The sequence below is a fragment of the Pinus tabuliformis genome, chromosome X, assembly GCF_031772625.1.
Source record: "Pinus tabuliformis cultivar Carrire ecotype Pingquan chromosome X, CPIR1, whole genome shotgun sequence".
Taxonomy (NCBI): Eukaryota; Viridiplantae; Streptophyta; class Pinopsida; order Pinales; family Pinaceae; genus Pinus; species Pinus tabuliformis.
In genome coordinates, this window is record NC_142308.1 from 1,230,896,154 (window position 1) to 1,230,921,914 (window position 25,761).

At 39.5% G+C, this 25,761-nt stretch overlaps 1 pseudogene; it reads right to left on the reverse strand.

Moving 5' to 3' along the window:
* Positions 1-536: 536 nt before the first annotated feature.
* LOC149144391 (oligopeptide transporter 3-like) overlaps positions 537-25,761 on the reverse strand; it is a 143,800-nt pseudogene continuing 118,575 nt past the window's right edge.

The window sequence follows — 25,761 nt, forward strand, 5'->3', positions numbered from 1 at the left end:
ATCCTTTAAATGGAAAAGTTGAGTTATGCAACCTTTCAGGGAAAACTGATCAATTCCTTTTGGGTGAAGTTTCAATTTCTAATTAGAGTTGTTTATACACATTTCTGCTAGAATTGGAAACTTGAGAAAATATATCGATCTCTTGAAATCAGATTCAAGGTGGACTTGCTAGCTCTCCTTGCTTAGTATGGAGGCTAAATCTGGGTAATTGCACCTTGACTCCTTGTTGAATCATTGTTGATGTACCTTTTAATATTTTATAGATGAAATATAAGATGCATATTCCAAAGCAAAGAGTTAATCAATGATGATATCCATACAAGCATGTTTAAAATAATCAAAATTTAAAACAGGTACCATGGCAGCATCGTACATGGAGACATCTCTTGCTTATTACTTTGGCATTAAATAGAATGAATGTAAGAAATTTTACTACTTAACAAGAAAGCATGGGCAAAGCCACTGAAAGAGTTGAATTTGACTGAAGTACACAAATCTACAAGTGAATGTAGAGGTGGCATTAGGCATATGTGGGGTCAGAAAAGAGGACAACCTTCAACAAAGATTCCAGGTGCAGTTGGACAAGAAGCAAGTGCACAATGATCTATTTTTGTTCGCTACCATTTGATCCCCTTGTTTTCACTACCCAAACTAAAGTAGAGAATCACTCCCATGAATGTTGTGCCTGCATCCATAGATGCTGGTAAAACATAATTGTATCTCTGCCACCACCCTTTCCGTGATCGAAATATAAAATAATTGAAGATGCTCCCAATGAAAATCCATGTACCAATGTTGACAGGAGTTGCAGGAGGCATGTTGGTAAAACCACCCAAAATCACTGGTATGTTGATCAATTTCAACCATTCTGCTTTGGGGAATAACTTGCTTAAACTCCACACTATCATAGGGATAATTTCACCCACTAGGAATATCCACACCAAGTTTTTGTATGGCCCAAGTGGGCCAAACAAGCATTTCAGACCAACTAGTCCCCATATGAATGATGCATCAAAGGCTACTCTGTCCTTTGGACATGTCCAAGGGCTATTAGGAGACAGAGAGTCCACATCACAATTGTTCTCTATACCTGTCAACATCCACCATGTAATGGAGAGATTGATTGTACCTGCAATTGTTGTGCCCACAAGCTATGTACATCCACAAGTTAGCCCTTGGACTCAAATATAGTTAATAAAAAATTGAACCGCATGACAAAGTGATACTTGTGGTTTATACAATATTTTATAAGATTGAACACTACAGAAGAAGTGAAAATTGAAAACTATAAGAGCCATACCTGAGCAACATACATGCAATGTGGAGAAATCTTCATGTGGTGCCCAAGCTTCAAGTCTACAAGAAAAGAAAGAGAATGTATTGTACTAATCCTTCCATAAGTCTTAAGAAGGATATTGGCAATTGGTTTTCCAAGCAATAAGTACCCAATAATAAATTCCGCAACAACATTATAACTTGGTCGCTGTTTTCACAACAATAGAAAATAAATTTCAGCACGACTCTAGCTCACTTCAAATAGCTAGCCCTATTACAACCCAATGGGGCATTAAAAAAAGCATAAGATCACACTTTCTTTACTGGCATGGGTAGGCATGGGAGAGGCTTTGATGTACTGATTTCCTTTTATGTACTCTTGGAAGGAAAGATAACTGCATCTTTTCCAGTATCATTTTTGTTCAGAAATGAAAAAGGAAAAAACATAAGCTCATTTTCTTTTATTTTTAGAAAATTTTATTGATCTCTGAAAGTAGCATGGTTTTCTGGTGAGTACATAATTCATTTTGTTGCCCCTATTCATAGGGCTTTTCTGGGGAAATGAATAGTTCAATAGGGAGGAAGAAATATATAACGTGTAGATGGTCTAATAGGCAGGTAGAAAAATATAGTATGTAATATCATTAATGAGCATATCCTTTTAATGGAAATGCTGAGTTATGCAACCTTTCAGGGAAAACTGATCAATTCCATTTGGGTGAAGTTACAATTTCTAATCAGAGATGTTTATATAGCTTTCTACTAGAATTGGAAACCTGAGAAAAGATATTGATCTCTTGGAATCAGAGTCAAGGTGGACTTGCTAGCTCTTCTTACTTAGTATGGAGGCTAAATCTGGGTAATTGCCTCTTGACTCCATGCCGAATCATTGTTGATGTACCTTTTTATATTTTAGAGATGAAATGTAAGATTCATATTCCAAAAGAAAGTTTAATCAATGATGATGTCCATATAAGCATGTTTAAATTAATTAGAATATAAAATAGGTACCATGGCGGCATCATACATAGAGCCATCTCTTGCTCATTACTCTGGCATTAAGCATAATGAATGTAAGAAATTTTACTGCTTAACAAGAAAGCATGGGGAAATCCACTGAAAGAGTTACATTTTATTAAAGTACATAAATCTACAAGTGAATGCAAAGGTGTCATTAGGCATATGTGGGTTCAGAGAGGAGGAAAACCTTTGATAGAGATTCCAGGTGCAGTTGGATAGGAAGCAAGTGGACATTGATCTATTTCTGTTTCTGCACCACTTGATCCCCTTGTTTTCAATACCGAAACTAAAGTAGAGAAGCACTCCCATGAATGTTGTGTGTGCATCCATAGATGCTGATAAAAAATAATTGTATCTCTACCATGACCCTTTCCACGATTGAAATATGAAATAATTGAAGATGCTCCCAATGAAAATCCATGTACCAATGTTGATAGGAGTTGCAAGAGGCATGCTGGTAAAACCGCCCAAAAGCACTAGTACGTTGATCAATTTCAACCATTCTGCTTTGGGGAATAACTATCTTAAACTCCACACTATCATAGGGAGAATTGCACCCACTAGGAATAACCACACACCAAGTTTTTGTATGGCCCAAGTGGGCCGAACAGGCATTTCAGACCAACTAGGCCCTATATGGCTGATGCATCAAAGGCTACTCTGTCCTTTCGACATGTCAAAGGGCTGTCATGAGGCAGAGAGTCCACATCACAAATATTCTCTATACCTATCATAATCCACCATGCAATGTAGAGATTGATTGTACCTGCAACTATTGTGCCCACAAGCTGTGTACATCCACAAGTTACCCCTGGACTCAAATATAGTTAATAAAAAATTGAAACGCATGACAAAATGATACTTGTGGTTTATAAAATATTTTATAATGCTGAAAAATATAGAAGAAGTGAAAAATGAAAACTATAAGAGCCACACCTGAGCAACATACATGCAACATGGATGAATCTTCATGTAGTGCCCAAGATTCAAGTCCACAAGAAAAGAAAGAGCATGTACTATACTAATCCTTCCATAAGTCTTGAAAATGTTATTGGAAGTTGGTTTTCTAGACAATAAGTACCCAATAATAAATTCCGCAACAAGATTGTAACCTGGTTGCTATTTTCACAACAATAGAATATAAATTTCATCATGAGTCTAGTTTACTTCAAATAGCTAGCCCTATTATGACATAGGCTTGGCACTATGGCACAAGTATTGTCTTTGATGGCAACTCACTCGGAAAATAACTCATATGGCAGTTTAGGCTCACAGGCTCTTGGAATAAAGGAAAAGGAGGTATACGCAGGTTCCCATTGCCCAAGCCGTGTATACATGCAGATTCACAGACCAAAAGGCGCGTATGTGTATACACGCACTTTCATGCACAGAAAAGCGCGTACAGTTTGGAAAACTTGGTTTTTGGTCCTTGGTATTTGGACCTATGGTTTTGGACCATGGTATCTCATCCGAAGTGTTGAACCCAGGTATTTGGACCCAAGTATTGGTTCTAAGTGGTTTTGGACCATGGTATTGAGTAAGGCCTAAGACTATAAAAGGGGAAGGAGATCATTAGGCAAAGGCACTCAAGGATTGAATATCTTATGAAGAGAAAGATCTAGAATACTGGTCATTGGGTTATGGTGCATAGCTGGATCTAAATCAAGGAGGAACCTGAGCGCTTGAAGAAGGATAAGTTCTATTGATGGCTCAAGATCTCAAGGCTTGAAGAGAAGTATCTTTGTGTGATTTTGATCTGTTATATTTGGCGCATGACTTGATATATAAATTTTATGATATGGGTATAACTAATGTCTAAATAGTTGAAAAGGGTAAATTATCTTTTATAGATCTGTACGCAGGTTCAACATAGAAAAGGTGTGTATGCACGCTAGTTCGGTAATTCAAAACAACATATACGCTGGTTTGCCTTAATATAACAGCGTATGCATGCAAGTTCTACATATTGAAATAGCGTGCGTCTCATGAAATATGTTTTAGCTACTTTTGTTTATCGCTGCATTGTTTTGCGTTCAGGTTGATTTCTGGTTACTGTTACTGTATTTTGGCTACAACATTCAGAGAAGTGATTGTTTGATTTAGTTTTTGGTTGGTACAAAGGAGATTGGTTGATGCAGATATATTTGATGTTTGATTGATGTTGTTGATGGATCTAGTCTGAAAATTTATGAAACGTGGTCCCTGGAAGAAAAGAGAAGGTTGTAGCCTTTTGTAGGCCAGCACCTACGTACTAGTACATCAGCTAGTACAAGAGCTAAGGGGGTTGTAGCTCCCTTCCAGGATAAGCTGGAGAATGAGAGAAGGTTGTAGCCTTCTGCAGGTAGAAGCCTGTGTACTGGTATAAGACTGCACCAATACATAAATATTGTAAAAAGAAGTTTCTTATTAAAGGACGATAGAGTTGAATTGTAGTAGGTGGTTTTCACCCACATTGGATTTCCACCTTATATCTTGTGTTCATGTGTGTGATTACTTGTACTGTTTACTACACTTTATTACTGTTTTATGGTTCTGATACATAGATTAAGATCAGATAACTAAATTAGAAGTCTGCAAGATATACGTGGTTTTCTCTAAACACAGTTGCATTTATACATAGGTTTACTTAACAGAAGTAGCATATATCAATTTGTTTATGGAAATAAAAATTTGTTAATTTCTAATACTGATTCACCCCCCCCCTCTCAGTATTATTTCCAACAATTGGTATCAGAGTAGGTCCTTCAGAAGAAGCTTGATTGCTTGAAGGAAGCTCTATCATCATGAGCAACTACAAATAGGAGGCATCCATCAGGCCACCAATCTTTGATGGAAGCAACTTCGTCTATTGGAAGGTAAGAACCATAGCCTATCTTCAATCTCTTGGTATAGAAGTTTGGGATATCGTGGAAGGAGGATATGCATTTCCATCAACAACTCCTAGAGATATGGCTGGTAAAAAGCAGTATGAAACAAATGCAGAGGCTGTCAATACTCTATTGGGGAGTCTATCTCAGTCAGAATTCGTCAGGTTATGAAGCTCAAAACTGCCAAAGAAATATGGGACAAGATCATTCTAGGCTATGAAGGAGATGATCACTTAAAACGTTCAAAACTACAATCTCTCAGAATTCAATATGAAACTCTCAGAATGCAAAATGATGAAAGTGTGGCTAATTATTTCTTACATATAGATGAGATTGTTAATCGCATGAAAAAATTGGGTGAAGAGATAAATAAAGTTACTTTAGTTGAAAAGGTTCTATGATCTTTGTCTTTTAACTTTGGATCATAAGTTTCTGCCATAGAAGAAAAGAAAAATCTTAAGAGTATTACCATGTCATAGCTGCACGTAATCCTAACTGCTTTTGAAATGAGAAAAGGGGAACCACTAGACATGATGGAAGCCACATTCAAAGCTTCATGAAAATGAGAATACAATGAGTTAGGACATACGTCAGAAGGAGACGAAGAATCAAACTTTGTCAAGAACCTTCAACGGGGTTCTGGAAGATTTAGAGGTAAGCTACCCTTCAAATGCTTTGCTTGTGGAAGAGTCTGTCACTATGCAGCCAAATGTCCTCATAAAGATAATCTTGATAAAGGTAAGGAACCAGTTAAATGGAATAGAAAGCAGAACGTAAGTAAGAAGAGCTATTATACACATGAAGACAATGATGGATTTTCAAACAGTGATGAAGATGAACATGGTAATGATTATAGACTTTTGATGGCTTTTGAAGACGATGATTTCTTGGATTATAGATGAAGATGGTCTCTATGAAGAAATTTCTAAACTTAAAATTTGTTTAGAATAAAATAGTATGATTATAGATAATTTGACATTCCAACTTGCTGAAAGGGAAAAACACAATGAAAATGTAGAATGTGAAATTGTGGAACCTAGAAAAGATCTTGAGAAAACAAAAGCTCTTAACCTTAGATTTGCTAAAGGATCTAAAACTTTAGATGAGATTATCAAAGTGCAGCGTTCTCCTCTAATCAAGACAGGTCTTGGATATACTGAAGAAGCATCTCAAGCACAGAAGCCATCCACCTCCAAAAGTTATCTTGATGCAGGAAGGATACGTGAACAGGTTCACAATCATCAACAAAGGCATAAAGTGGATCACCAGGTAAATCAAGGTCAATATACTTCAGGGATGAACATAAGCTACAACCAACCGTAGGTAAATCATTCTTAGTTTACCTCAAGAATGAATCTCAATGGAAACTACAATCACCTGGTCGGTAGATTTGATAATCGGAGGAATTTCTTTAATGGCCAATGTTTCTCATGTCATAACTTTGGACACAAAGCTAATCAATGTGTTTCTTACAAGACCATCTTGACTAGAGAAGCACGAAATCAAAGAAGTGTGACTGGGATCATGAATAGGACCTACAATAACTTTTCTGCTCTTGAAAATGAAATAGAATGTTCTATTTGTAACAACTTTAGTCATGAAGATTCTGAATGCATGAGTAAGTTTCGGCAAACATCTCAGAAGGAGCAAGCTTCATTAGGTCCCACAACATGGAGAAAGAAAGAACCACAACTATAAAGATGTGGTATAGCCTTATATGTGAAAAGACAAGAAAATCAGTGGTACATCGACAGTGGATGCTCAAAACATATGACAGGTGATAAATAAAAACTTCAGTCATATAGTGCCTTAGAAAAAGAAAGGAAGGTCTCATTTGGAAATGACACCTCTGCACTCATAAAAGGTAAAGGTTATGTTCTTTTAAAAGAAAAGGTCAAAGCTGGAAATGTTATGTATGTTGATGGCTTAAAGCATAACCTATTGAGTGTTATTCAAATGTGTGATCAAGGAAATGAGGTAGTATTTCGATCAAATGGATGTATTGTTCATGAGCTTGATACAGGAGAAACAATGATCAAAGACATAAGAACTCCAAATAATTTATACATACTCAAGGGAGGTGTTATAGACATTTTTGGGCACTGTAACCCCAAGCATAAAATGTCCATAAACCAAGGGATCCTAAGTCCCTAAAAGTGTTGTTCCACCCCCTAAAGGAACAAGGTCAACTGATTACAGCTTCTCCCAAAAGTTCTCCATGAAAAACCACTCAGAACTGGTCAAAACAGGATCATTTCACCTGCTCCATAGGCAAAGTGCGTTGCATCTCACCTAAATACACTCTGTGGGTGCGTTGCATTTCAAAAAGCCATTCTATGGGGTGCGATGGGCAAGAAGTGACAAATGGCAGTGTCAATCCCCGAGGTGGAGAGGCATGGAATCTTCCAGAAACTTCTCCTGTGACACTTGCCTCTCTGAATTCGACCAAGGATGAGTAAGAGATCATCAATCTCCAAGTGAAAGCAAGAACTATCAGAGGGAAGACACTAATCAAATCACAAGCTGACTCATCTCCCTTACAGATATCTATATATGGATCCCTCATCCCAGAGATCCAGAGGCTGGAATTTTGCATCTTGTAAGGAATTGCTGTTGGTTTCTTGAGGCAACATCATAGTGTTAGGTGATCTAAGCTTTGCATGAGGTGAAGAAGGGCTTACTTGATGAGAGGATGATGCTGGGTCAGAACAACTGGTTGTAACTCTCTTGGCTCTTTCTTGATTATCAATAAAAGCTATTCAAGTTTTCCTCCATACTCTTGTGTCGTTTATGTTTTATGCATTTGTATGGTCAATTTACATATGATCCTAGGTTGTTTATGATAATAGATCCATGTTCTTGTATAGTGTTATGCTACTTGGATTCTACAAGTACTCTGTGAAGCTGGGTGTACAAGGAAGCAAGTAGCAAAGGACTATCAAAAGAGAGAGGAATCGAACTAGGAGCCAAGCGCAAGACAGAGGTTGGTCTCCTTTATTCTTCTCTCATCTATATTTCCTAAAGGAAAACGAAAGTAGCTTTACTTTGTTTGTTTCTAAGGTAGTTACGACACCTTAGTGGGATTAACAGTTCTGCATAGACACTTTTCCCTGTAACAAAATGGTGACTCCGCTAGGGAGCGACTAGGTTGTTTGTTTATCTACCTTGTTGTTTACTTTATAAACTTACAGACGGAGCCTAAAGTTGAGCCAGGTAGCTTTCGAACTGCATTTGCATAAAGTAGATAAATGTCGCTTCAGTCAATCTCCGGGTTTTGTTTATGAATTAAACAACTAATTTACAAACTCTCTAATTGCCCTTGTGGTGGCTCTAGTAAACTCTTTAGATCTACCCCTGTTGTTGATTTACTGATTACCACTTGCTCGGCCAAAATCCCTGAACTGAACTGCAAACTGTGACGTGGAACCCAGGAAAAGTCTCGTCCCTAGCCTAGCGCAGTCTCTGTTATGTGAATCTGAAATTCAGCTCACTTCCCGAGTGTAGTAGGTGCGCTGCATTTCAAGTTCACTGTGTTACAGGTGCGCTGATCAGACTAGGCATTGTTCCTCAATTTTGGTTTCTGTGTTCATTCTTTTCAGTTCTATTCATGAATTTTGCTGCCTGTAGTCAGTATACCTCTGTTTGAAACTCCTTTCCTTGCTGATATTCCGCCTCCATTGTGCAAAGAACTGTAAATGTTTTTGTGTATTTGTTGAGTCATTTTCAGTTCTCCTTTTCAAAAAAGTAACGTAATTGTACTGTCGTTTCTTGATTTGAAAGTGTCGTAAGTGTCGTTTTCAGTCATAGAAGAGAGTCTGATTGCTCTTGATAGTTGATTACCCTGTTACTGTTGTATTTGATCTGAATTAGTAGTCTTTCTAGTGTCGAAAGCAAGTCTTCATTTTGAATTTGAAAAGAAACTTGTTAGTAATTGTCGCTTGAAAGTAATTCAGATTTGTGCATTAGCTTTCTTTTTATCATTCACATATTAAGAAGGCTGAAAATAAATACATGCATGTGCATTTGCATTTATACTATTTGATTAGTTTGATTTAGGACAGTGCATATAGTGTGTGCTCTTTGCTCTTTGTGAAAGAATACTGTCTTTCTTTCCTTAGTAACTAGGATTTTCATTGCACAAAGAAGATAAATACTGTTTATCATCTTAGATTTCATTTTAGGAATTGTACATCTACATCACGCGGTGAACTTGAAAGGCAAATTTCTTAAGCAAGATCAACTATAAAATAAATTTAATGAATCTAACAATGCTTTGGAACCTAATGCACAACATCTAGAAGTCTAGGCTAGAGACGTATTCCGGCGTTGTAAAGCTTGGTAACTGTTGTTCTCACTGTTGGTTGGGTGATTCCTCCACTTTGAGACAATAAGTGCCAGTACGGACTTGTGCTCCCATGTACTGTCGAGTATATTTTTGGGAGACCACAATAGGCTTAATCCTTTATCCATAGGAAGCTGTGTCTGCCGCCCTATCGATCGCAATGCACTGAACACAGCATTCGGGAAGATTGACTACCGTACCGTAAAAGGTATTCTGCAGTTTTGCGATTGGTTTGGTAATCCCTCTGCCTAGATTTCCAGAGCAGTCCCTTTTGTTCCTTTTTAGACTCCTTAACGGAAAAGGTCCATCTGAGCACTTGTCACTTCAGGCTCATTAAAAATCGAAGGCGACTAGAGTCATCTTTTGTTTTTTCTCGACTCTTTAAAATTGAAAAAACAAGTTGTGTCAAAGCATCTAAAATTTATTTTAAACGGAATAATCATCACCTTTCCTACGTTGGTCTTAGGTTGAGAGGATGGAGTCCACCAATCAAGGAATTCCTATTGGAGGAAATCTTAGTCCCTTCTCCTCTTGGGAGATGTTGGTGCACCCCATATGGCCACATTGTCGCTTCCAGGATTGACAATCGACTTGCCTGTATGGCTCTTCTCAACCTCTGTCGTTCAGAACACCGCAATTCCTGAACAATCAAGTCAACAACTAGACGATTCCAGAGTTACCCCCCAACCATCTACTTCCTCCAATTCTTCCTCTCGTCCTTCCTCTTCACTTGATGGGGCTGATAAAGCCAAAAATCAAGTACCTGAGAAGAAAAAGGAAAAGAAGAAGAAAGAGAAGAAGAAGAAGGAGCCAAAAGCGAAAGGGGGCAACCAAGCATTGTCTAGCGAAAATCTACACACTGCACTGACCAGGCCTAAATCGCCATGTGTCATTTGCAAAGGAGACCACTATCATAGAGATTGTCCCTGCATCCCTCGGATCTTAAGGGAATGGTCTCCTCGTTTGCACAAACCGGTGTCATCAACCTCTGATGGTCATGTTGAAAACACACCGTCGACTAGTGAAAATGAAGCCCCAGGACAAAAAGGAAAATATAGATTTCCTTGTAAACTGTGCGAAGGCGATCATGCCGTCCACCGTTGTCCCTTCTTAGATGAGGCTAAAATAGTTTTGGATGATCGTCCGGTTTCACCGTTACGACTTCCTCCTAGATATAAAAAACTCTTGCCGAGTCCGTCACTAGTTGAAAATCCGGCTGACCCGCCCAGGTGGTCGGCCGAAGTGTCTATCATTGAAGACAAACCATCTGAACCCATACCAGATGAAAGTCAAAAGGTCGAGGCGGCAGTTGACCTGATCTTGCCTTCAGAGGTTCCATCTTCAGATGATACAGTCACAGAAGAGAACAAGGATGACACCGTCCAAATTCTTTTCGTAAGCACAGACTTTGATGAACATGGGGGCAATTTACCCATTCCTTTATCGTAGGAAGGAAGTTCGTCAGAGTTGTACCCGGCTGTCTATTCGGTCCCACCTCCAAGCAATCTAGTTGTTTCCTTTGACTGGAATCAACTAGGCAGACCCCGTTTACCGGCTAGTGTACCATTTCGAATCATTGCTCAAATATATAGAATGGTTATGGCCGGTACCATCATAGATGAAGGGGCTTGGTTCGCCATCGCTTTTGCCTGAAATGAGAAATCTAACAGGCTTTGATAAAGGAACCAGACGACTGTTAGGGATCCTTCCCAATGTGCCCATAACATTGAGAGGGAAAACCGTTCATATGAATGTAATGGTAGTCCAAGGACCCCTGGATTATAATATACTCCTTGGATGAGACTATATTTATTGCATGGGAGCCATTGTCTCATCACTCTTTAGAGTAATGTGTTTTCCGCACGAAGGAAGAGTGGTCAAGCTCGTAGACCAGCTTTCATTTCTCGGATCAGACATAGCAAATAGTCATATACCATCCCTGAATGGTCTTTTCACACAAGGATTGTCTCATCAATCCCCAGTCCGTCCACCTGATGAGCGCGAGTGATTCTGAGGACATGACTAAAACCTAGGGGGCATGCACCCTGGTCTGCTTCGGTAGGAAAACTTCGGGTATAGGATAAGCTTCCACGAGAGATATATGACTAGTCTGTAATCCCATCCATGATTGGAAAAGGGGGTTAGACTGGAATAAGATTCCCTCATCAAAGTTATGTGAGTGGATTGGCTCGCCTTTGTCTATTTCAGTAGACATCGCCGAAGAAGTGTTTTGTTTGCGATCCAGATAAAACAATCTTTGGTGACCTGAAAGAGGTAGACCTTTCCTGATAAAACAAATGTTTTGTCGGTAGAATAAAAGGTGAGCTTGAAACTTTATTTTATACTTGGGGGCATGCAAACCTTTTGGCGTGTAAGCGAAGAGCGACCATTTATTTTTTAAATTTGTAGGTCCTCTAACCCTTTAAACTCATAGGATTGGTCGTTTCCTAACTTGCATAAAGAAAGGATGTGGGGCAAAGATTTGAAAAATTTCCGTTTTCATATATGAGACATTCTTATTATACGACTGGATTAATCGAGCAGTTTTAACGCGGACTTCATGCTCGTTAAAAAATAAATATAAGCAATGAGCAAATGTTTCCCCCAGCGTTTAAGCTCAATAAAAAATGAACCAATTCCTGGTAAATAATCATCGTGAATGTATTACTTCAGCCTTTAAAGCCTTGGTCGTGTTTCCATCATCACCTCCACTCTGTATCGGTTGATGATTCACCTCCATCTGATTTTTTACCCCTTTTTGAGGAAAAGCTGTGAAGAGTGATCCCGCTAGCCATCCTTGTAACACTGCCATGATTGGAAAATTCCAAACCTTACCTGGAATCAGCTGCTACCCAATTTTATCACTCGTTCCTCATAAGACGAGTCTCCTTTAAGCTCTTTTCAACTGACTTGTAAAATATGAAAAGATTGCCGAGCCATTGGCCTCTCCAGCTCGTTAAAGGGACCGGAAGTGCTATCCCTCCTTTAGATTTTAATCTTTTTGGACCTGAGGGATTATTACACAAAAAGATCGAGCGCTTGTTTTGTTCGTCTCGTTAAAAGTATCGAAAATTCATCCCTTCTGTATTGTTTTATACTTTTTCGGACTTAAGGGATTAGATGACGAAAAAGGAATTTTGGATTTTCCTTTACGTCCCTTTTCAGACTCTCTAAAATTGAAAAGGACCGAGTTATCTTTGTTGTTAAACTCATTAAAACCTAATAGCGACAAACTTGTCCATAACAGACAAGAACGAGTTTCACTATCGCTAGGTTCGTTAAAACATAGTGATGGGTTTGCCTGAAGGGAAAATTATAGAACAAGCATATGTTATCCTCCTCAAGCTTGACAAAAATAAATAGGTATTGGTCAGCAATGACTGGGGAAAAATTGGGAAGAAAACTTGAAGAAACTTTGTTGGTAGCAAGTCGCTCTTGAACATGACACTTTCACTCCGCATCCAAGTTGGGTTGGGTTGTTTCATTCACCGGTCACATCAACGTGGTCCCATCACACCATCCACATTTGGGGTTAATGCTACCAATCCATCACGTCAGTGTCGCTGATATGTTCAAGAGAAGTCACTCAGATAATTCACCTGTGTCTCACCCGCTGCAATACATTTACACTCCATTCTTTCATGACCGCCACCCTGAACCTTATATCACCATATCGTTTTCACCTCCATTAAAATCATTTGCTCCGTTCCGTGTCATCGATGTGGGATTCATTAAGGCCCTCCTATGACGGATCGCTTCTTGTCGACATTAGCTCATTATCCAAGAAGCCGATCTAGGGACACCCCTTTCAGTACTTTGAAGCTTGCATGCCTCAATGGCAAGTTTCTCACTTCTAGCGACAGGTTTACATCAATGGCCTTCGACCGAAAGATTTTGCGTGGTGTTCGACGCCAAGTCCTTTATTCACACCACGTGAATTGTACTGCAATACCTTGAGGGTCATTATCATTATCGGTGATTCCTCTCGCGCCTGTTAATAGCTTACATCATTGGCTGGTAATCAGGCGATGCCTTTCCATGTTCGACTCTAGAACATCTCTCGCATGGATCGACTTGTACTTTGAGTGAAGATCAAACGAGATTGAAGACCCCGAATCTAGTTTCATCCATCCGGGCTGCGATATATATTCAGGAAAATAAAGACATCAAATGTACATCATTGCTGCACACATAATCATCCAATCAAAGGGATGATGGCTCTACCAGAATCATCAGTCTACACTCAGACGATTGTCTGTCCTATGTACATGAAAATGAATTTATAAAGCTGAGCATGGGAATGCCCGCCTCAGCTAGATCATGAAAATATTATGAAGATAATGTATTGTATTGTATCTTATTACAAGTCTCCTCCCAGCTTGAAAGAACTTCGGATCCTCATGATAAAGCATTTCACCCGACATAAAAAAGATTAAGGACCTCATGCTTTAGGGGCAACCGTTATAGACATTTTTGGGCACTGCAACCCCAAGCATAAAATTTCCATAAACCAAGGGCTCCTAAGTCCCTAAAAGTGTTGTTCCACCCCCTAAAGGAACAAGGTCAACTGATTACAGCTTCTCCCAGAAGTTCTCCATGAAAAACCACTAAGAACTGATCAAAACAGGATCATTTCACCTGCTCCATAGGAAAAGTGCGTTGCATCTCACCTAAGTACATTCTGTGGGTGCGTTTCATTTCAAAAAGCCCTTCTATGGGGTGTGATGGGTGAGAAGTGACAAATGGCAGTGTCAATCCGCGAGGTGGAGAGGCATGGAATCTTCCAGAAACTTCTCCTGTGACACTTGCCTCTCTGAATTCGACCAAGGATGAGTAAGAGATCATCAATCTCCAAGTGGAAGCAAGAACTGTCAGAGGGAAGACACTAATCAAATCACAAGCTGACTCATCTCCCTTATAGATATCTATATATGGATCCCTTATCCCAGAGATTCAGAGGCTGGAATTTTGCATCTTGTAAGGAATTGCTGTTGGTTTCTTGAGGCAACATCATAGTGTTAGGTGATCTAAGCTTTGCATGAGGTGAAGAAGGGCTTACTTGCTGAGAGGATGATGCTGGGTCAGAACAACTGGTTGTAACTCTCTTGGCTCTTTCTTGATTATCAATAAAATCTATTCAGACTCTTGTGTTGTTTATGTTTTATGCATTTGTATGGTCAATTTACATCTGATCCTAGATTGTTTATGATAATAGATCCATGTTCTTGTATAGTGTTATGCTGCTTTGATTCTACTGGTACTCTGTGAAGCTGGGTGTACAAGGAAGCAAGTAGCAAAGGACTATCAGAAGAGAGAGGAATCGAACTAGGAGCCAAGCGCAAGACAGAGGTTGGTCTCCTTTATTCTTCTCTCATCTATATTTCATAAAGGAAAATGAAGGTAGCTTTACTTTGTTTGTTTCTAAGGTAGCCACCACACCTTAGTGGGATTAGCAGTTCTGCATAGACACTTTTCCCTGTAACAGGAGGAATACAACAATGCTATCTAAGCAAAAATGATGAACACTGGCTATGGCACAGAAGATTGGGGCATCTAAGCTTCCCTTAGATAAGGAAAGCATGCAAATATCACGCTATTTGCAATCTTCATGACATCAAAATTCCAGATAATACAATATTCAAATCATGTCAGTTTGGTAAGCAAACCAGAACCCATTTCCCTGAGAAGGAAGGATCAGGTAGTAAGCCACTTGAACTTGTCCATACTGATTTATGTGGTCCATCAAGGAAAAAGTCACCTCGTGGAGAAGAATACTTTATATTGTTCATTGATGACTTTTCCAGGATGTGTTGGATAGGAATTCTGAAGCATAAAGACGAAGCTTTCGAAAAATTCAAATCTTTCAAGGCCTTGGTTGAAAATGAATCAGATCGAAAAATCAAATGCCTCAAGTTTGATCGAGGAGGGGAATTTACCTCGGATGAATTTTTTGACTTTTGTGAAGAACATGGAATAAGAAGGGAATTCTCTATTGCAAGGACTCCTTAGCAAAATGGAGTGGTGGAAAGGATGAACATAATGGTTCAACAAATGGCTCGTGCTATGCTTGATGAGTCTGGAACTCCTGCAACCTTCTGGGGTGAAGCTGCATTTTCTACCATTACTATTCTCAACAAAAAAAATGACTGGGTAAACACACTCAAACTCGTCATGAAATTTGGTATGGTAAGACTCCTATTGTAAAATACTTCAAAGTTTTTGGAAGCAAATGTTACATCAAAAGGACTGATGAAAAGCTTGGCAAGTTTGAACCTAGAGCAGATGAAGGCATTCTCCTTGGTTACTCTTACCGAAGTAAAGGATATAAGTGTTACAATAAAAGACTTGGAAAAATTGTTGAAAGTATTGATGTCGTGGTTGATGAAACAGGTGATAATCCAAAGCAGATAAAAACTGAAGATTATGAAGATGAAGAGGACTGTCCTTCAACATCAGATCAGACTAATGCTAAAGAAGAAACTTATGAGGCACTAGAAGAATAGATAAGAGTAGAAGAAAAGACTCCATCCAGGTATGTCCAAAAGAACCATCCAGAGACTCAAATTTTGGGGTAGAAAGAGACAGGTGTACAAACAAGAAGAACTATTACAGAAGCTTCAAGCTATCTAGCATTGCTCTCCTCCATCGAACCATGAAATATAAGTGAGGCATGCAAAGATGAATGCTGGGTCAAGGCCATGAATGAAGAACTTGAGCAAATTGAAAAGAATAACACTTGGGAATTGGTTCCTAGACCTAATGATAAGAATTTCATAGGGACCAAATGGATATTCAAAATAAGCTAAATGAAAATGGAGATGTTATTAGAAACAAGGCTAGACTTGTTTGTAAAGGGTATGCTCAACAAGAAGGTATAGACTTTGAAGAAACTTTTGCACCAGTTTCCAGACTTGAAGCCATAAGAATGTTCCTTGCTCTTTCTAGCTTTCAGAAGTTCAAAGTATATCAAATGGATGTGAAATCTGCCTTTCTAAATGGAGACTTAGAAGAAGTGTATATTAAGCAACCAGATGAATTTATCCTTGGAAATGATACAAAACTTGTATGCGGACTCATAAAATCTCTCTATGGTCTTAAACAGGCTCCAAGGGCTTGGTATTATCATTTGGACAAATACCTCCATCAACAAGGTTTTTCAAAAATATCAGCAGATAGAAATCTATATATAAAATTGACAATGATAAATTGCTAATACTTGTTGTGTATGTTGATGATATCATCTTTGGTAGAAATGAAGAAGCCATGAGTCAAAACTTTGCTTTGGTGATGCAGAAAGAATTTGAAATGTCCCTGCTTGGTGAGCTCACATACTTTCTTGGGTTACAAGTCCAACAAAACAAAGACGATATCTTTCTATCACAAACCAGGTACCTCAAGAAGATCTTGAAGAAATATGGCATGGAGGATTCAAAACCAGTATGTACCCCTATGGTAATAGGATGCAGCTTGAGCGCAAATGATGAATCAGCAGCAGTACATTAAACAATCTATAGATCCATGATTGGTAGTCTACTCTATCTGACAGGTACCTGACCAGACATCATGCATGCAGTGGGAATAGTTGGAAGATTTTAGGCAAATCCAAAAGAAGCACACCTTCAGGCAAATAAAAGGATTTTCAAATATCTTCAAGGAACGCAAAACTATGGCTTATGGTATCCTAGAGATACAGATCTCACACTTCATGCATATACAGATGCAGATTGCGCAGGAAGCGTGGATGATAGAAAAAGCACTAGTGGTGGTGCATTCTTTATGGGTTCCAGATTAGTATCTTGGTTCAGCAAGAAACAAAGTTCAATTTCTTTATCTACAGTTGAAGCAGAATATGTGGCTACTACATCTTGCTGCACACAACTCCTTTGGATGATGCAAACATTGCAAGGCATTTAAATCACTTGTACTCCATCTATCTCCATTTATGTGATAATACAAGTGCAATCAGTATCTCAAAGAATCCAGTCATGCATTCAAATACCAAGCACATACCTATCAAATATCATTTTCTCTGGGAACAAGTGCTTGAACAAAAGGTCAAATTGAAGTATGTTCCCTCCAAGGAACAGGTTGCTGATATATTCACCAAACCACTACCCAGAGAGACCTTTGAATACCTCAGACAGAAGCTAGGGGTAGTTGATGCATCATATTTTTGTTGACACTTATCTATTTCAGAGAACAGTGGTTGTACGTGAGTTTCATGAAGTGTATCCGCGTACATACGCTGGTTTCTATGGATACAATCGCGTATATGTTGGTTTGAAGAATATCAGTAGGCCAGACTCAGGATGAAAAGTGTTTGATATGGGTCTGACAGAGATCATCTGGCATAGGTTCAGGGGGAGCATATACTTCTAATAATGCATTGATGGCACTATCTTAGAAGATCTTGGTACAAATTCATAGTTGTTTTTGATTCAAGTGGAATAGGTGTAGAGGGAGATCATGGTTGATGGTCTAGATGGTGATTGACAGAAGCTGCTTATGATAGTTGCTAATGACTATCATAGTCTTGTCTTATATATTTGGTCTCTATGTCATGTATTTTTTTTATTATCAAGGTCATGTAATGGTCTATCTTGTTTCCCCACTATGCCTGGGATGGATGATGTTTAATGTTCTTGTCTTATTGTGTGTAAACTTTTGGTGTATCCCCACTTGGTTGGGTGGATGAGCCAATCTTGGTATATCCCCAATTGGTTGGGAGATGGATGTATGTATGAGTCTTTGGTGATAGGAAGGTCATTTATGATGTATAGAGTCATGTTCTTCTTGTAGAACATCTTTTTACAGACACTGCCTATAGTCAATGGGAGCATGGACATCACAACAGAGTAGAGATTTTAGCATGTACTCAGGGGGAGCACAAACCTTTGCCCTTGATGACAAAGGGGGAGAGTGATTTGGGGTTGCCATCAAGTCCAAAGGGGAAGATCATTGGCATTATGACACATGCTTGGCACTATGGCACATATATTGTCCTTGATGGCAACTCACTTGGAAAATCACTCAGATGACAGTTTAGGCTCATAAGCTCTCAGAATAAAGGAAAAGGAGGTATATGTAGGTTCCCATTGCCCAAGCTATGTATACATGCGTATTCACAGACCAAAAGGTGCGTATGCGTATACATGCACTTTCATGCACAGAAATGTGCGTACAGTTGGGAAAACTTGGTTTTTGGTCCTTGGTATTTGGACCTATGGTTTTGGACCATGGTATCTTGTCTGAAGTTTTGAACCCAGGTATTGGTTATAAGTGGTTTTGGACCATGGTATTGAGTAAGGCCTAAGACTATAAAAGGGGAAGGAGATCATTAGGAAAAGGCACTCAAGGATTGAATATCTTATGAAGAGCAAGATCTAGAATACTGGTCAATGGGTTATGGTGCATAACTGGATCTGAATCAAGGAGGAACCTGAGCGCTTGAAGAAGGATAAGTTCTATTGATGAGTTAAGATCTCAAGACTTGAAGAGAAGTATCTTTGTGTGATTTTGATCTGTTATATTTGGCGCATGACTTGATCTATAAATCTGATGATCTGGGTATAACTGATGTATGAATAGTTGAAAAGGGTAAATTATCTTTTATAGAATTGTACGTAGGTTCAACATAGAAAAGGCGCATATACACGTTGGTTTTGTAATTCAAAATAGTGTATATGCTGGTTTGCCTTAATATAATAGCGTATGCACGCAGGTTCTACATATTGAAATAGTGTACATCTCACGAAATATGTTTTAGCTACTTCTGTTCATTGCTGCAGTGTCCTAGGTTCAGGATTGGTTTCTGGTTACTGTTACTGTATTCTGCCTATAACATTTAGAGAAGTGATTATTTGATTTAGTTTTTGGTTGGTGCAAAGGAGATTGGTTGATGTAGATATATTTGATGTTTGATTGATGTTATTGCTGGATCCAGTCTGAAAATTTATGAAACGTGGTCCCTGGAAGAAAATACACCTGAGCAACATACATGCAACGTGGAGGAATCTTCATGTAGTGCCCAAGATTCAAGTCTGCAAGAAAGAAAGAGCATGTACTATACTAGTCCTTCCATAAGTATTGAAAAGGATATTGGAAGTTTGTTTTCCAGACAATAAGTACCCAACAATAAATTCCACAACAACATTCTAACCTAGTTGTTGTTTTCACAACAATAGAAAATAAATTTAAGCATGAGTCTAGTTTACTTCAAATAGCCAGCTCTATTACAACCCAATGGGGCATCAAAAAAAGCATAAGCTCACACTTGCTTTACTGGCATGGGTAGGCATGGGAGAGGTTTTGATGTATTGATTTCCTTTTAGGTACTCTTGGAAGGCTAGATAATTGCATATTTTCTAGTATTAGTTTTGTTTAGAAACGAAAAAGGAAACAATGTAAGCTCATTTTCTTTCAGTTTTAGAAAATTTTATTGATCTATGAAAGTAGCATGGTTTTCTGGTGAGTATAGAATTCATTTTGTTGCCCCTATTCATAGGGATTTTATGGGGAAATGGATAGTTCAATAGGGAGGAAAAAATATATCACATGTGGATGGTCTAATAGGCAGGTAGAAAAATTATAGTATGTAATATAATTAATGGGCATATCCTTTTAATGGAAAATTTGAGTTATGCAACCTTTCAGGGATAACTGATCAATTCCATTTGGGTGAAATTAAAATTTCTAATCAGATTTGTTTATACGGATTTCAACTAGAATTGGTAACTTGAGAAAAGATATCGATCTCTAGAAATCAGAATCAAGGTGGACTTGCTAGCTCTCCTTGCTTAGTATGGAGGCTAAATCTAGGTAATTGCACCTTGACTCCATGTCAAATCATTGTTGATGTACTTTTTTATAGTTTAGAGATGAAATATAAGATGCATATTCAAAAAGAAAGGGTTAATCAATGATGATATCCATACAAGCATGTCTAAATTAATCAGAATATAAAATAGCAACCGTGGCAGCATCGTACACAAAGACATCTCTTGCTCATTACTCTCTCATTAATTAGAATGAATGTAAGAAATTTTGCTGCTTAACAAGAAAGAATGGGTGTTGGGAACGGGATCCCCCAAGGATAGTTTTGGGTCTAAACGCCCATGTTTTGGGTCAAATTTTGTAATAAACTTGTAAAGACTCTGCATTTTGTGGTTGCATAGCGCGAAGGTGTCATGAGTCATAAAGGGTTGTCTGCCCTTAGTTTTGTAAAGTAAAGTTGGCTATAAAAGACCTATCCATGGTCCGCAGACCATGGGATTGTATAAAAAGATCTAAGTAAGTAATCTCTAAGTAGTTCAATAGTCAAGAGAGTCATATCTCTGAAGTAAGAAGTCTAAGTTTTGGGTCGTAGCGTAGGTTGAGACTCTGTAGCTGAGTGCATAGAGGACTAAGGTGAAAGTCCGTAGCTGAGTGCATGGACGCTTGCAGCTGTGTACGAAGGGTAGATAGAGTCTATAATCTCTGAAGATATCAATAAAGAGAAGTATTCTGCAAATTTTGTGCCTTCGTTCTGATTAATGCTTCTTGTCATATTATGAATGAATTTCCTTTACAATGCTTATGAGATGTGCGAATGCGTATAACGATGTTGGATAACTGAATGCAAATAAGAATATTTGTTTACGTGATGCTAACGGTGATTATCTAATAAGATAAGTAAGACACTTAGACTAGTTTGGGAATTTGCATGGTACAATGCACTGGCAGCATGAAAGTACCTAATCCATACGTTGTGATTGTGTGAAGGTTGATTGTACCCTCTCATAGAGGTACTGAAGGCCGAAGTATAGGGCTAGTCTGGCGAGCCTTAGAAATGAGTGACCTATGCGAAAATAGGAATAGAAGAATAAAACGACAACATGACCATCTCAGTGTGCAGAAACTTGGTTCTAGCATCCCCCCATACTGCTTTGGGTGAGACTTCAATCCGCGCTCCGTGGGCTGATGCCAAAAGGGTCAGTAGTGTAGGGATTTGTTTGGCTAATTAATGTTGAACCTAGGTTAGGCCCCAACAAGCCCAAAAATGGTTTTGTTGTCGGGACCACAATTTTCTTAAGAGATGTGTGATGTCGTATCACTGGAATCCAACTAAGAAAGAGATCGAAGACTGGTTGGATAGGAAGATCCGCGAATTCACAGCACAAGAAAATAGAAGTCTGCGACTAACAAAGGAACAGTGGTTGGACAAGTACCTATATACAGCTATCCACGATATCTTTTTCTGTTCCTTTTCGGTTGAGCTATATGAGTGGATTGCAAATCTAGCAGATAGCCAAGGAAGGTGGAAACTTGACAGTCCTATTGCCTGGACCCCAGAACTAGTGCGAAGATTGGAAGCATCTGAGGATAAGATCGTCCGCGTTGTCAATCATTGGCTTGATCACGTCACAGGAGGATTTGTAGTTGAATTCGTGGTCGACACCTTAGTTAGCTACAGTGAGGCGGAGTGGAAATTTTTCAAAGGTTCACGAGGTAAGTGCGTGAAATATTTGAATACCTAGATTAAAACGTTATTGTGTGAAAAATAGGTTATGCAGCTACCTTGATGTTTGGAGCTACAGGAAGCAGAAAAACTTACAAGAATGAAGGAAGAAAGGGGCTTGAATACAGTCCATTTATTTCAACTTCGCGAGGTGATGAAGAGGGAATAGCACAGGTTTCTCCGCAAAGTGCTATTTAGTTAATAAGAGAAGGATTCCCGCAACTACCACCTCCACCCACTCCACCTCCAACTTCACCACCTTCACCTGTGACTTCACCTGTACCACCTCTGCCTCCACCACAGTTCAGTATGGAAAATTCCGTGAAGCTGCCTTTGTTCAAAGGCTTGGGAAATGAGGACCCAGACCAATTCTGGCTCATTGTGAAAGCTATATGGGAAGATCAGGGCATTACAAATGATAACATGAAGAAGGAAACACTGGTTAGTGCTCTACAGGATTGTGCACTAACCTGGTACATCAAGTACTCTAATGGCAACCTGAATGCTGGAGTAGTGAAGTTCCGGACTCTGCTAAACAAAGAATTTAGTAGGCCTAAGTCAGAAGTATAGTCTATCGTGGGTTTTAAAGAAATTGCAATGCAACCAGGCGAGACACCTTGGGAATTAGATCAGAGGTTGAAATGTAAGATCTGCAAAGCTAATATAAATTTAACAGATGGATAGCATCGTGAGTGGTTTGTGGCTTCACTCCTGCCTCACCTAAGGGTTGCGCTGTCACAATAGAAGATAACAACTCAGGTAGAGGTCTTGGAGATTGCAACAAGACTGCATGAAACACCAATGCAAGATCCAAATTGGGGGTTCAATAGATCCATGCGCAATTGAAAAATATTTTCTTGGAGATGCAAAGTTTCAAGCAGGATAGAACAATTTGACTAGAGGTGTGTGAAGAGTTGTGGTGTCTGAAATGCAAGGGTTAGGGGCATGACAAGGACCATTGTTCAGTCTTTGCAAACTATATTGCAGGAGGAGGACCGATGCCTTTGAGGCCAAAAGCTCAAGAAATACAAAGTGTGGGGCCTTCATTGTGGTGTGTTATATGTTAGGTGGCAAGAAAGCATGCCATGAATAACTATCATTTGTTGCAAAAGTTTGTACAGACACTGCAACAACTATTCTGCAACTTTTGTAGGTTGGTAGGGAATGATGAGTGTAATTGTAAAAGTTACGAATTGATGATGAATAGAACTCCCGCCTATAGGTTTCAGGTAGAAACGCAGCCCCCTGACAAGGGCACAGGGATGGTGTAGACATGCTTTCAGGGGCGTGGACGAGGTCGAGGTAGAGGAGGACCTGGCAGAGGTCGGGGACAATTGATTTGCTACAATTGCAAAGGACTAAGACACTATGCCCGTGATTGCACTAACCCTACACATTCGTCGTGCAAGTATTGCACTTTGTTTGATCACGAAACATAAGATTGTCCTATGCTGATAGCAAGGATACATGACAAATGGGTGCTACCACCTCAGCCAACTCAAAATTTGCAGATGATGAGGTCTGAACCACGCGAAGAGGATCTGAATGTAAATATAGTGCTCTGAGGTGGAATCACAATAAGAGATGACAAGGGGAAAGAACTTGAAGATAATACCTGGGTTCCTAAAGCTCCAGCAAAGGAGAGTGAGTTCGATTTGTAGCGTGCACGTGAAACATTCATGGAGGTGAAGAAGAGCTTCGCTGAGGCCTCCACCTTAGGGATCAACGGTAAGCCTGATCAGGAGATAGACCCTTCTATTCTTACAACCTTCCTGGAGACTTGCATGAAGCTACTACGCGATAGCAAGGCTATGAAGGGGTTGTATGAACTCATAAATAGATGCGCTAGGAACACTACAGCTAAGCTACACGTAGTAGGAAAGCTTGGTAAGTATTAACCAAGACAGGACGAGAGATGAGAGTGATCGCGCAGATAGGAGAGTATGAGATGAATCAGGTTATATTGGACTTGGGGCTAGACGCGAATGTCCTATCGAAGCAAACTTGGGAGAGGATGGGAAGACCCACACTACAGTGGTCTCTGATTCAGCTAAGGAAGGTGAATCAACAAAAGATCATCCCCATGGGGTGGTTGCAGGGGGTGACTGTAGATATTGAAGGTGTGAGCGTGCTGGCTGACTTTGAAGTAATAGAAATTGTGGATGACAGAAACCCCTATCCTGCACTCCTTGGAATTGATTGGGCTACTGATATGAATGGGGTAATCAACCTAAGGAAGTAGAAGATGATATTTGAGAAGAAATCGCTCCATGTAATAATACCCCTAGATCCTGCTAAAGGATCACGCTATACTGAACCATTTCGCGATTATGAGAGTGATGATGATCTAGACTGTATCTATAACATAACATCACGGGACCAAGACTGGGTGAATCCAACAGAGGATGGATGAATTACATGGGATCACAAGAGTTATTTCACCTCAGACTCTAATGAAGAATTAGAGCACTGGCAGAATCGGTTACACGAAGTAACCACGATGAGCTATAACATGATGACTCGGTCGTTGCGTTGTGTGTCATTAGAGGTAAGAAATCTACCTACTTATGATGGCCTGAATGATGTAGATATCTTTCAAGATGCATTTGAGAGTGAGGTACAAGAAAATCAATGCTTCCAGGTGTTGAACTGGGCACTGTACGCTACGCCCATGAGATAGTGGGGTACACACAAGGGAAGCTTTGATGATTGGCATGAATGTAGGAGAATGATGAGAATACACCTTGGGAAGCAAAAGGTGTGAATGACAAATAAGTATGATGGGTAGGATGACCTACCCACTTGACCAAATAGGCTTAGGCTTATGGAGCGAAGCCCCAACCTGAATGTGTGCGCTTGTTCTGTCACACCCTGGAGGTCTTCCTGATGAACTGGTATGTAGAAACAGAGCTCCACCATGGTACAGGTGAATACAATATTCTGCATGAAGGATTCATAGTGATATTCAGTTTGAATATGGGTTTGACTATATTGATGAGGTGCCACAAGAGGTGAAAGCAACAATCTTTAGAATATCGCAGATCCGTTAGACCTGATTCAGCCTCAGTGGGCTACTCAGATGAGTCATGCACTACAATGTTATAACATAACTACTAAAGAAGAGGACGAGGATCCGCGAAAAATTAACATCCCTGAAATAGAAGGTCACCATGAGGTTGAAGGACGACAGGTTGAGAATCCTGATATAATAACGTCGCTGAAAACAAAACAGGTAAACATTGGTACAGAGGTAGAGCCCAAATTCACGAAGATTGGAGATTACTGGGACGATGCAGTGGTAGATAAGCTCACTGAATTGCTCCACGAGTACCAAGATTTATTCCCTACCAATTTTACGGATCTAAAGGGGATAATCGGGGGCCTAGGCGTTATGAAGATCACGTTGAAGCCCGATGCGAAACTGGTTAAGCAAAGGCCTTAACATCTTAATCCGAAGTATAAGGAAAAGGTCCACTTAGAGCTAGACAAGATGTTCGCAGCAGGCATCATTGAGCCTGTGGAAGAATATGATTGGGTAAGCCCGAGGTGGTACAAGAGAAGAAGCAGAAGGATGAAATAAGGATATGCATGGATCTCAGAAAGCTGAATGACACTTGCATACATGATACTTTACCGAATCCGTTCATTGATGAAGTGTTGGACAATGTAGGTGGCCAGGAATCATATTCCTTCACTGATGGGTTCTCGGGGTACCACTAGATCAAAATCATGTTGGAGGATAGGAACAAGACAACCTTCGC